This window comes from Hibiscus syriacus, unplaced genomic scaffold (assembly GCF_006381635.1).
Source record: "Hibiscus syriacus cultivar Baekdansim isolate YM2019G1 unplaced genomic scaffold, ASM638163v2 tig00111278_pilon, whole genome shotgun sequence".
NCBI lineage: Eukaryota > Viridiplantae > Streptophyta > Magnoliopsida > Malvales > Malvaceae > Hibiscus > Hibiscus syriacus.
In genome coordinates, this window is record NW_024063045.1 from 551,691 (window position 1) to 564,912 (window position 13,222).

At 35.0% G+C, this 13,222-nt stretch overlaps 1 pseudogene; it reads left to right on the forward strand.

Annotated features, from left to right (window-relative positions):
- Positions 1–220: 220 nt before the first annotated feature.
- Positions 221–8,504, forward strand: LOC120157920 (annotated as a pseudogene).
- The last annotated feature ends 4,718 nt before the right edge of the window (positions 8,505–13,222 follow it).

Genomic DNA, 13,222 nt, shown 5'->3' on the forward strand with positions numbered 1-13,222 from the left:
TAAATAATAAAAAAATGCTAAAATTTAAAAAATAAAACCAACATTTTACACATACTATGATAGGAGAATTTTATAACAATGTAAAGTCAACCCTTCAGAGAACCAAGCAGTGCTGCTGCGAGAAACAGTGAGCACCGAAGTCATCAAAGCCGAAGCAGTGGCAGAGTGATACGACAACATCGATTCCAAGCAGAAACACGCTTAAACTAGACACCTGAAAATGCAGTTGGAGAGAGGAACCCTTGATGAGAACGGAACGACGATGGTGCAACGCTGGATTGTGGAGCGAACAGAGCCGCAGCGTTGCGAGCTGAACTTGATCGGAAAACTTTTATTCCTTCGGGTGCTCCAAGGATTTGGAAGCCTTTCCGGACTAGGTGAAGTAGAGTAGGGGAATAAGCATAAATGGGAAAACGATAATGGGTCGAAGGCTAAAATAAAAGAAAGAACCCTATTTGCTCAAATTAATGGCTTGTTCCAATATCTGTCTTTGTTACCTTCCCCTTGCTTGCCTTTAAATAATCTAGTGATTGGCTATTTTTAGAGACGTTTTAGAGTCCCACTTGGACTTAAATGCCTCAGTTTTTAGTGTTTCAATAGGACTCAAATACGTTGGTTTGTTTTCTGAATCCCACTAAATCGGGGTTGTTAAATCATGGTGATTGAGTGTGGGGCCTGTAAAAATAATAAAATAAATAATAATAATAATAATAATAATAATAATAAATAATAATAAAATATTTTTGTAGACCCGAACAAAAACGGGTGTCTACAGGATGTCAGTAACAACACCCGTCATTCATCATATATTTTCCTTTATAAAAGTTTTAATTTAAGTGAATCAATAGGAGGAGGAGGATGTATGTAAACACTTAATTTTATTCAATCTTTTAATTTTATTTGGGAGAAAATAATGAACTAACATTATTTATATTTGAATCATCTTATAGCATTAATGGGTGCAATGGCTCTTTTATGACTGAATTTACAATTTTGTTCCATGAGGTTTCTTAGAAAATGAAAACTACTAAGGAGTTTTTTCTCAAAATATTATCAAGTTGTCTAGTATCAACTTTATTGATGGAACAAGTTTATCTCGTTTGTCATTGATGGTTTAACTTTTTTAGTTTGGACGGAGAGTCATAACCGTTCAAGATTAATTTGACTGTGAGCCTGGGGTTGATCCTTGTGAGGAGAGGGAATGAAGGTAGAAGAAGATGATTGGTCTAGGTGAGAGATATCAGGTTTGTTTGATGGATTTATATGTTGACCCTTTGATGATTGGTGTCAGCCCTAAGGTCATCATGTCTGTTAATACTAGTGTGAGCGTTTGATCAAGTCGAGTAAAATTTTTTTCGAGTTATTCAAGTTGACAAGTTCTATTTTATAACTCGAAGTTGACTTGAATTTTTTTTCGAGTCGAGTCGGATCGAGTCGAATTTTTGAGTTTTTGTTTAATTTTAATTGTAAATATTTATAATATTATGATATTATTTTATTCTAATTATTAAATATTTTGAGTTATTCGAGTTGTATTTTACAACTCGATTTGAATTTCAAAATTTTTCAAGTCGAGTCGAGTTTATGAAAATACAACTCGAAAGTCAATTTGTGTTTTTTCGGGTCAAGTTGAATAAAAAAATCAATTTTTTTGAGTCGATATTTACTCACCCTAGTTAATAAAATGTCAAACTATAGCAAATATGACTGTCAACTGTCATATTTGGTTCTGTCAAGAATGATGTCAAAAACTGAGGAGTATAACTTGGAAAAGCGATTCCAGCGAAAGATGGTTCTACTGAGAGTAGGGTGTCTCTGAGAACTTCTAGAGACTCTTCTTAGAGAGAAAAGTCTTCCAAAGATTTTTGTTAACGGAAATTTGATACTTTCCAGAGGATCTTCTCTAGATGTATAATAAACTTATTTAATCTATCCTTAGCTTTTTCGATAGATATGTTTGATTGGTGTGAACGATATTGATTTATCTTTCAAAAAACACTAAACTTACTCTATCAACTTACTTTCCAATAAGCATATTGACACAGTCCTGATTGGTAGAGTAAAACTCCATTTCTTTTGCCCAAACATCCATCAGACAAATTTATGAAAGTTTCTTTCCGTAAACTATAACCAAAGCAAAGAAATAAGTCAAACAACTGTGGCAATTCAAATGATGCATAGACTATACAATATTTAGTACAACCCGTTGAAGCCATCAATAGAGCTCATTCAAGCCACCAAGCTTCATATTGCCTAATCTAATAGGAAAAACTTCATCAACCTAACCTTATTACCAACCACATGACAATTGTGATACTGTTTTCCAGTAATATCAGATTGCTTAAATTGACTAGTTGAGATAGTACTAATATTGTTGCTTGAGATCGATTTGCTAGAGCTTCTTGCTCCATATCCGTCAGGTGACCAGTGACGAAGAAGATGAACAATTACGGAGGTGTGCTACTACATAGACTGAAGATAGGGTTCGTGAAGAAAACATATTAAGAAAATGGGTAAATTGATATTTTTATCCCTAAACTACTTTGGGTTCACAAAAAGACCTATGATTAATATTTTATCTAAAGTTCAGGGGTTAAAATAAAAATTAAATCTTTCTACTAACGTACCACTTCATCAAACTAACGACAACTTACGTCTCAGTGACCAAAGCTTAATAAAACGATAACATAAGTGACCAAAACCTATGTTTTTTAAATTTAGTTGAGTAAGAGTATACAATTAGTAAACAAAAGTGATCAATCATTTAATTTACCCTTAATTATAATACAATTAATTTCGTACATTATTAATTTTATTATTTTCACTTATTTCATGTATTTTAGATATGTTTCATTCATGATATTCAATAATGTCGTTGCATTGCGTATTTGATTTAAATTAAAAATATTATTTTATTAGAACAATAACGAGATACTCTCCTAAATAATTAGAGTGAAATATTAGTTAATTGTTTTTGAAACAAAAGGACATTTTTTTAAAACCATGTAAATTATATAATTTAATTCTAAAATGAAGCTAATTTTGTTTATTTCCAAATAAAATGCAATATTTTTATATTAACTTGCATGAATAAGGTTTCATAATTTAAATTTGGTTCGAACTTGTAATTACACTACTAAAACAACATAATCGACTCTCGAATCTATTTATTTTTATTCCCTAGTTTTTAAACGTGGACTTGATAAAATTATCTTTAGAAACGAGGTTTTCAAGAATCTTTCTTTTCAAAAATAATTTTATAAGTATTCGATCATATCTAACTCCAAAGAGTGACGATTCTGTTTTATTTTAAAAATTGAGTTTTTTAAAAAATCAAATATACATATTTTCAAACAAAAATCATCGAATTTAAAGATTATTATGGAAAAACATATTGGGTTCAGTTTAAGCCCAAAATTAAATATGTTATTTTTATCCAGCTTTAAATTAGCACATTTATTAATTAAAGTCCATAGAAAACACACAAAAGTTGAAGGAGAGAAACCTTTGCTTACCCTTGAAACTGTTACCGAACTGCCAGAGCAAAAAGAAGCAACAACAGCGGCGGCGGCGGGGACAATGGTGAAATCCTATTTAAGGTACGAGCCGGCGGCTTCCTTCGGTGTAATTGTATCTGTTGAATCGAATATCACATACGACAGCTCAGGCAAGCACCTTCTAGCTCCGGCTCTCGAGAAGATCGGTGTTTGGCACGTCCGTCCGTTGCACCGAAACTCTATCATTGTTTCCTCTCGCGGCTCCTCTCTCTTCGTATGTGTAATGGATGCTACGTTTTATTTTGTAGCTTTGATTGAAGCAAAACAAAGACTTAAAAACAGGAAGAAAGAGAAGAAGTCTGCAAAAATGGAAGTTGAAGAAACTGAAAATGTGGAAGCAAATCATGATACTGAAGGAGCTGGGAATACATTGGTTGTTATAGTTCCTGATGTTTTTAAGCTTCTTCCAACTATTCTAGTCAGCAAAAAGATATGTTCCATCTCTTTTTGTCCAGTCACTCCAGAGAGTTCACTAGCTAGTTTAGCATTGTCTTTGAATAATAACTTGCTGGAGTTTTATTCAATTAAAAGGGATGGAAGTGAAAAACACTTTCTATTAAGCTTGAAAGAACACTTTCTATTGAGCTTGAAGGACACCGTTCCTATGTTAGAAGTGTCATACTTAGTTCAGACAATAGTTTTTTAATGCAACCAGTCACAATGCTGTGAAGATTTGGAATCCAAGTACTGGTTCTTGCCTTAAAACAATTGATTCTGGCTATGGACTCTGTGGTCTAATTGTACCCCATAACAATATGGAATTGTTGGCACTAAAGAGGGGAATTGAAATTATTGACATTGATAATGGTACTTGCAGTGAGTTGTTGGAGCTCATGGTGGCTCTGTACGGTCAATTGCTACCATTCCAAATGGAAATGGCTTTGTTACTGGCAGTGCAGACCATGATGTAAGTTTCTGGGAATACATCAACCAAAAACCTGGTCAAGTGTGTCCATACCTTCACCTACTGCAACATTTTTCAGCATCTAACTCCATTTATTCATTATTTTCCTAACTCTCATTTTGTTTAGCTTTGCCTTGAACAATGGAATGTATAACACATCCTTTATTACAAATCTAGTCATCATGCTGAGTTAACAGATGAGTGATGCTAGGTTGGTCTTGTTGATTTTCAGGATTCCAAAAGCCTTAATATATTAAATGTCAGGACTATGAAAATGAATGATGATGTTTTAGAGGTTGCCGTTAGCCCAGATGCTAAATATGTTGCTGTTGCATTGTTGTATTGCACTGTAAAGGTAAGGAATGTTCGACTTATCCTTCTCTCTTTTAAATTTACTTTGTCCACTGTTGGTTGGTTTGATGAATTTATTTTGTTATTGTTTTCCTAGAATTTGTAAATGGAAGCATCATGCAGTTTCCTGCTCAACTTGTAAAACATGAAGTTGATTTATATAGTTGCCCTTTCCTACCATCTCAATTTTGGTCTATGGCTTCAGCCCTCTGTATAAAACCTTCTATAGCTCATGATTTAAATGTGAGAATTAGATGTGACCTTGCATCTGTATGCCACCGCACTAATCATGTCTTGCAAAGATTGGTTTATATGTGCTAATTAAATCTGTTGATTTCAAAAATGTTTGTTTTCAGATTCTTTCTCTCTAAACATGTTCTGGTATAAGCTTCCGATGGAAAAAATAAAGTTTAATCAACTGAATAACTCCCCAATTTGACTTCATAATAGCATGTAGGATATTGTATTGTCAATCAGGATGTGCGAGTCAACTTGTTTTGCACTACTATGGGGGCTATAATGATAATAATGATTTCAATTCCTTTTTATGCAGATCCTTTTTATGGATTCATTCAAAATTTTCCTTTCCTTATACGGCCACAAACTTCCTGTCCTATGTATGGATATTTCATCAGATGGAGATTTAATTGTAACTGGGTCTGCAGATAAGAATTTGAGGATTTGGGGCTTGGATTTTGGCGATTGCCACAAATCCATCTTTGCACATGCTGACAGGTTTTGTATGATTTTAATTATTATGGAATGCAAAAGTTCTTTTAATCCTAAATTGTTTATGTAGTTTTGGTGAACCTTTTGATCACTAATTCTGATGAGGTAATTTTTCAGTGTTATGGATGTTCAATTTGTTCACAACACACATTACATGTTCAGTGTTGGGAAAGATCGTCTTTTGAAGTACTGGGATGCTGATAAGTTTGAGTTGCTTTTAACGCTTGAGGGACATCGTGCTGCTGTTTGGTGCCTTGCAGTCAGCAACCGTGGTGACTTTGTTGTTACAGGATCTCATGACCGGTCTATTCGCCGTTGGGATCGTACTGAGGAGCCATTTTTTATTGAGGTATTTTCGAATTTTTTGCTGCGTACCAGAAGTGAATTTCTTGGCTCAGGAATGAGAATGCCATTGTTAAGCTAGTTCTCTCACTGCATTTGTGATTACTTTTATAGATGGATTTTCTTCATCTTGTATTTAACCCTGCTTGAGTGTGCAGGAAGAAAAAGAGAAAAGATTGGAAGAAACCTTCGAGGCTTACATGGACGATACATTTGAAGATAGACATGTACCAAAGGAAGAACTTCCCGAAGAGGGAGCTGTTACATTAGCAGGGAAGAGAACTCAGGAAACCCTGACAGCCACTGATTCAATTATTGATGCACTAGAAGTGGCAGAAGTGGAGTTAAAACGAATAGCTAAACACGAGGTATTCTTCTCTTGCTTTGGTCCGTTTCTTCTATACTGACGTGTTAATGTCTTTAACTGGCTTGTTTAAATTTGGGGAAAAACTGGAATAACCATAAATATCCAGACTAGGATATGATCTGGACTGAGACCCCACACATGGTATTTACGCATGCTGGGACTCGTACCTGAAACATTAAGGTTTCTACGGCCTTAACCTTTCCATTGACGCCAAAGTTGTATTTTGATCATCAATGGTTGACACTTTTAAATAATTTTTTCTTCCCCTAAGGAAGAAGGGGAAAAGGAAAAGAAAGCTGTTAACTATATTTGGGGTGGTGTGGTTGCTCGTTACTTTCCCTATCCACTATATTGAGTGTCGGCACAACGGTTACTTTTTTTACTTGTAGAAAGATACAACTGCCAAGATGATAAATCTGTCTTGCAGAGATGATTTTCATTTTGCTCAGAAATGCTTGTTGGAATAATTTGGAAAATTTGTACAGCAGCAGAAAATGCTAGAAGAAAACTGAAAGAGCCTAAATTTTTCAATAGTTGCGTTGCAGTTAATTTGTTCACTATGTTATATTTCAGGAGCAGCAGGCCAGAGGAAAAGTTGCCGAATTCCAACCGAATCTGATTATGCTTGGGTTATCCCCATCGGGTTATGTCCTTCGTGCTCTCTCAAATATTAGCACCAATGATCTGGAGCAGACTTTACTGGTAATTGAGCATTATGCATGGGATCTGCTCTAGTTCTAGTCCAACATTCTGGAAAAGATGATATGTTATTTCATCCATGTTTTCAAGTGCAAGCATGGAGACAGTTACACACCTGCAATCAGACCTATGAGGATTAAGCTCATAATTGAAACATCTGGATAAGCAGTTTTTGTCATTTATCTTTTTGTGATCCACCTGATTGTGACTGTTTTTTTTCATATCGTAGTCCATGGTCTTCTACTGCTTAGTTAATATTTGCCTAATAATGGGACCAAAGACCCTCATCAACTGAAATTCTAGTCACTTTAAAGATAGTTTCTTTTCAAATTTCAGCCATGTTAATAGCCAAGTTAAATTCATATATGGAGGCTGGACTATCTATGTCTAGTAGTTAAATTGAACTTGTCCATGCTGTACAGTACGGATAGGATCTTCTCATCTTTCCCGCATCTTATTATTTATCTCAATATCTGAGTCGAAGTTGTTTTATGGCTAGGCATTACCATTCTCAGATGCCCTCAAGCTGCTCTCTTATACGAAGGACTGGACTTCAAATCATGACAAGGTTGGCCTCTATGCTCTTATAAATGTGCTTATGGTTGGATGTTTTGGTAAATGCTCTCTCTGTGACGTGTTTGATGTTAGGAAAGCATACGTCTTATGCGTCTGAGCGCTAGACTTGTAATACTTACTGGTGTTATTACAATATATGCTGTTTGTGCAGGTTGAACTGGTTTGCAGGATTGTTACGATTTTGTTGCAGACACACCATAGTCAGTCATCTGCCAGACCAGTGTTGGCTGTTCTGAAAGAGATTATTTATGCAAGAGTTAAGGTAAATTTGTACTTCGGATTATGATTGTTTAAAACCCGCGCATTCACTTGGAGCAAAAACATTCAGTTCTGCAACTAGTAGCCTTAATGATCTCTCTTTCATTTCTACTGTTGAATTTAAGTTCAAAATGGTCACATAATCCATAAATTTTTGATTTGGGAAAACTTAAGGATCTATTTCAATGACATAAACTTTGAATTTCTCAGGAATGCCATGATACTCTTGGTTTCAACCTTGCAGCAATGGATCATCTAAAGGTTTGTAAAATGGCTTTTCCAATATTATCAATTCAATTTCTAATACAGCAGCAGAAACTTAATTTTATGCCCAACTGTTGCATGTTATTTGATTTCAGCAATTGATGGCTTCAAGATCGGACGCTCTATTCCGAGATGCAAAGTCGAAGTTGGCAGAGATAGGTTCCCAGCAGTTGAAGCGTTTAGAAGCAAGAACGGAGACCAAAACAGAAAAACGAAAAAAAAGAAACATAAGAAATAGAGTGATGATCTCCAAGATGGGAAAACTTTCATTATTTATTTTCAAGGTTTGGAGAGTGGTTTGCAGAATGATGTTCTTCCTGGTTTAGGTAAGAAACATCTTCATTATGAGATTTTCATGACCAGTTTGGCTATAGGCATGGACCAGTTTAGGCCACATACCCGAGGAAGAAATACAAGTCGGGTACAAATGCATTCAGCTCAAGAGCAACAAAATAGAAAAAAGAAGACATTGGGGATGTGGCCTAATGTTTTCCTATAAGACTCTTATTTTACTAAATAGTATGTAGGGTACAAATATAGGAAGGTGGATTAGTATATCAACAGAAATCTTTTGGGTTTCAATGAAGATGAGAAAGCAAAAGCAATACACAGGTTTCGTTTATCCTTTCTCTTGGCACGATTTTGGCCATTATTTCAAAGCAAAAGATTTTCCGATAAGAAATTGAGAGGATTACCATCTTTATTTTTATGTATAAAAATAAATCATTTAATGAATGTAAATGTGAGAGAAATATTAATTAATTCACAAATTTTTTTATTTTTTTAAGTACACAAACGGAAGAAAAAATATTAACAACTTTTTATTCGTTTAATTTTCTCTAATCGTGGATAATGGTTTCTATTATATATTTTCTCTAAATATGCTTAAATTATTTTCATTGGTTATTTACTTGAAATTTACGAATTTTGATTTGAAATTAATAAAAATATAAATATTATGATTTTAAATAATATTAATGCACTACTATTAATAAAATATATTTTAAATTTTTAACAGTTGTCTTACCTTTTCAAAAGGGAATATTATTGGATCCAAGATTCTCCTTGTACCCACGATCGCTAACCACGAACGTGTTATTTAATGTCAGCTAACGCTAGCCAAACGGGTCTCCTTTAGCCTCAAGCATCATAATCTACGGTGTTACTCGACCTTTGAATATAGAACAAAACATAAATAAACTTTAAACTCACATTGATATTCTTAATTAAACAAATAAATTAAAAAATAATAGATAATTATTATCTTAAAATACCAAACACTACATTAATATCAAGTCTTTGGACAATAATATTAACAGTAAACGAGACTCTTGTTGTAGTAATCAAACATTGACAATAAGCTTGTTCAACAATAGACTAATCTTTGGATTAATGTAATGTTCAAATAAAATATCTTATAATTGCCACATATTATTACCACATGTGTCCCTTGGAATCCGGTCAAATATTAATTTTCCTTTGGGGCAATTAATAAACGTATGAATTGCAAGAAACACATAATCATCTTGATATTTTAAATAAATCAATCTACATAAAAGATGTCATTTTAACGACATTTTGTTTCAACTAATATATCAAAATATTAGATATAGCCAAAATATGAATTACTTTGTTTCAGTACATATATTCTAATAACCAACAACCAAAACTGAAATTTTGATCAAACCAAATTGAATATTTACATATATTGCATTAACAATATAAATTAAATCATATAAATATTATCAACCAATCAATTTCTTTTAATTTTATCTCTCAATTAAATTAAAAGATAATCATAATAGTCATAATTATTTTTAAAATTTAATATTTTTAAAACATTAAATTTTAAAAACAATGATGACTATAATAATAATAAATTTAAAGAGAAAATCGCCTCAGTGACCAAAAATACCTTATAATATACGATTTTAACCAATTTTTTTTGGATTTGCCAAAATGACCAACAAAATCGCAATGCGAAATAAAAATCGCAACGCGATCCCCAGAATCGCAAATCAGTTTCCAGAATCGCAATGCGATAGTACAAATTCGCATTGCGATTTTCCAGAATCGTAACGCGAATATGAAATCGCAACGCGAACATATAAATCGCAACGCGATTCTTACTACGCAACGAGTATCCGTAAAATCGCAACGCGTATCCGTAATCGCAACGACAATACGTAAAATCGCAACGCGTATTCGTAAATCGCAACGACAATACGTAAACAGAATCGTAACGCGAATATGAAAATCGCAACGCGAACATATAAATCGCAACGCGATTCTTACTATCGCAACGAGTATCCGTAAAATCGCAACGCGTATCCGTAAATCGCAACGACAATACGTAAAATCGCAACGCGTATTCGTAAATCGCAACGACAATACGTAAAATCGCAACGCGTATCCGTAAATCGCAACGACAATACGTAAAATCGCAACGCGTATCCGTAAATCGCAACGCGATTTTTAAAGCGCCATTAGAATCGCTACGCTTATTTTATTTTCAAATTCCAAACACGAATATTAAGAGAAAATCCCGTAATCGCAACTCATAACCTAAAACCTAAAATCACAACTCAGTCTCATCTCCATCTCTCACTCTCTACGGTGAAATCCGTCCCCATCTCCAAAGATTTCCGTCCCCATCTCCGGCGAAATCCCTCACAACCATTCACGGTCAGAAATCCCTCACAATCATTCAGAAATGGAAAATCAACCTCCGAGGGTTAGTTTTTTTAATTATTTTTATTTTGAAAATTTTGCATTATTTTAGGTTTTTCATATTGAAACTGATGATAAGTTTACTGGTAATTTCAATAATAGATATACTGCTAAGCTGTTTAGTCTTTAACCCTGTGCAACGAGAAACCAAAATCGCATTGCGATTTTAATTTCGCGTTGCGATTTTCTCGTTGCAATTTTCAAGTTAGTATTTGTCTTTGTCTTTGTTTTGTCTTTTGGTTGAAGTAATGCAATCCATTCAAGTTTCAATTTACAGAAGAATCGCAACGAGAGAAATGAAAATCGGAACGCGAAAATGACTATCGCAACGAGAGAAATGAAAATCGCAACGAGAAACCAAAATCGCATTGCGATTTTCATTTCGCGTTGCGATTCTCTCGTTGCGATTTTCATTTCGCAGTGCGATTCTATCGTTGCGATTTTTATTTCCGCGTTGCGATAGTCATTCTCTCGTTGCGATTTTCATTTCAACCAAAAGACAAAACAGTGTTGCAAATTTTAGTTTCAAGAATAAACTACTACTCTTTATGTTTATTGTTTTTGGTATATCTTCACAGTGTAGTTTTTGGTATATCTAACTTGGTATATTTATTGTTTTTGTAGAAATTTTTTTCGGCTTCATTGACATTAAGGAATAAAGTTAGCCTAGCCACTACAATTGCTTCGAAGCTTTCACCTGCACAAAGACAATTGTTTGAGGAAACCTGCTTCGGGCCATGGCTGAGAGTACATCATCCGGGTGGAGATGCTAACTTGACCCATTTGTGGCTTCAGACCATGACATCAAATATACCCGACAATATACAACGTGGTGAGGAAGAGATATGGTTTCATTTTCCACCAGCGTATACTTGTTTTGGGCGGAAGGAGTTCTGCTTAATCACTGGTCTACGATTCGGACACGATGATGTAGGCCGGTACACTCGTCATATCGCCCGCCCATCATGGTTATCCCGGGTTTTTCCTGATGAGTCAATGAAGAAGCCGAACCTACACGTCGACGACCTGAAGAAATTGTTTAATAAGAAAGATGGTTTCACTCGGATGGATGACGTCGATGTTGTCCGAGTATGCCTTCTAGTACTTTTGTATGCCGGCTTTTTAGGCAGAGAGGCCAGACAACCTATTCCTCAGGAGCTAATATTATTGGTAGAGGACCTGAATGCATGGAATCTATTTCCGTGGGGTTCGTATATATGGAAAGCTACCTGGACTAAGTTGTCGTCTGCCTTTGATGACCGCAAAAGTTTGCGTGGCGATGGGTCGAAATACACTTTGTCAGGCTTTGTTTGGGCCTTTAAGGTAAGAATTTCTATATAATGTTTCCAAAATTATAATTAATTATTTAACAATTACTAATGTTTGTTATTATATTGTTTGTAGATTTGGATATTCGAGGCTTTCCCCAGCATGCGGACATATGCAATAAAAATGTCAAATGATATTCCCAGGGCTATTTCCTGGAAGAGGAAAAGTCTGTTGGATTGGGAAGACTTAATACCATATGCGACAATAAATAATATAAGTTAACACAAATACTTTCATATATAAACAAGTTATTAATAGTAGACGTTTAACTTTGTTTGAGTTTTTATATTGTTAGGAGGCCAACATTCCATTACAAAGACTGACACCCACGGAGGATGAGCTTGCCACTGATTGGTGGCAAGCTAGTCAGAGTTTTTTGATGGCACGGATGATGAGAGCATCCACTTCCTCCACTTCGAGAGCCATCACCTCACCCAGAGCCATCACCTGATCGACCCGACTATACACCTCTAGAACGAGAGCCATCACCTATCCCGTCACATCATCGAGCCTCTTCTCCACCATCACCTCATGATAGGCGACCGGCAAATATGCCACGACTCCTATCTCCCTGTTCTCCACCTCCACGGGATGAGTCAAGGGAGTTACGTGATGAGGTCAATGCCTTGCGTGAGGAGATCGGTACTCTACGCGATAACGATGGTGCATGGCGTGTGGAGGTGTCAACTTTACGTGGTGAGGTTGCCGCTCTACGTGAGATGATAGTATCGTTGCAGAATGAGGTTCATACTCTACGCAATGAGGTAAGTTTAAGATTTTCCATATTTAACTTGATGATAAATTTACTCGTAATTTCACTTAGATTAGCCATTTCACTTAGATTGCTTAGTAAATTTATTCGGTTGCTGCCAATACTGCTAAACTGTTTATTCTTTAACACTATGAAGTTAGTATTTGTCTTTTGTTTTGTCTTTTGGTTGAAGTAAATTTATTCGGTTGCTGCCAATTCTGCTAAACTGTGTATTCTTTAACACTGTTAAATAGTATTTGTCTTTGTTTTGTCTTTTGGTTGAAAGTAAATTTGTTCGGTTGCTGCCAATTCTGCTAAACTAATACCCTGAAGTTAGTATTTGTCTTTGTTTTGTCTATTGGTTG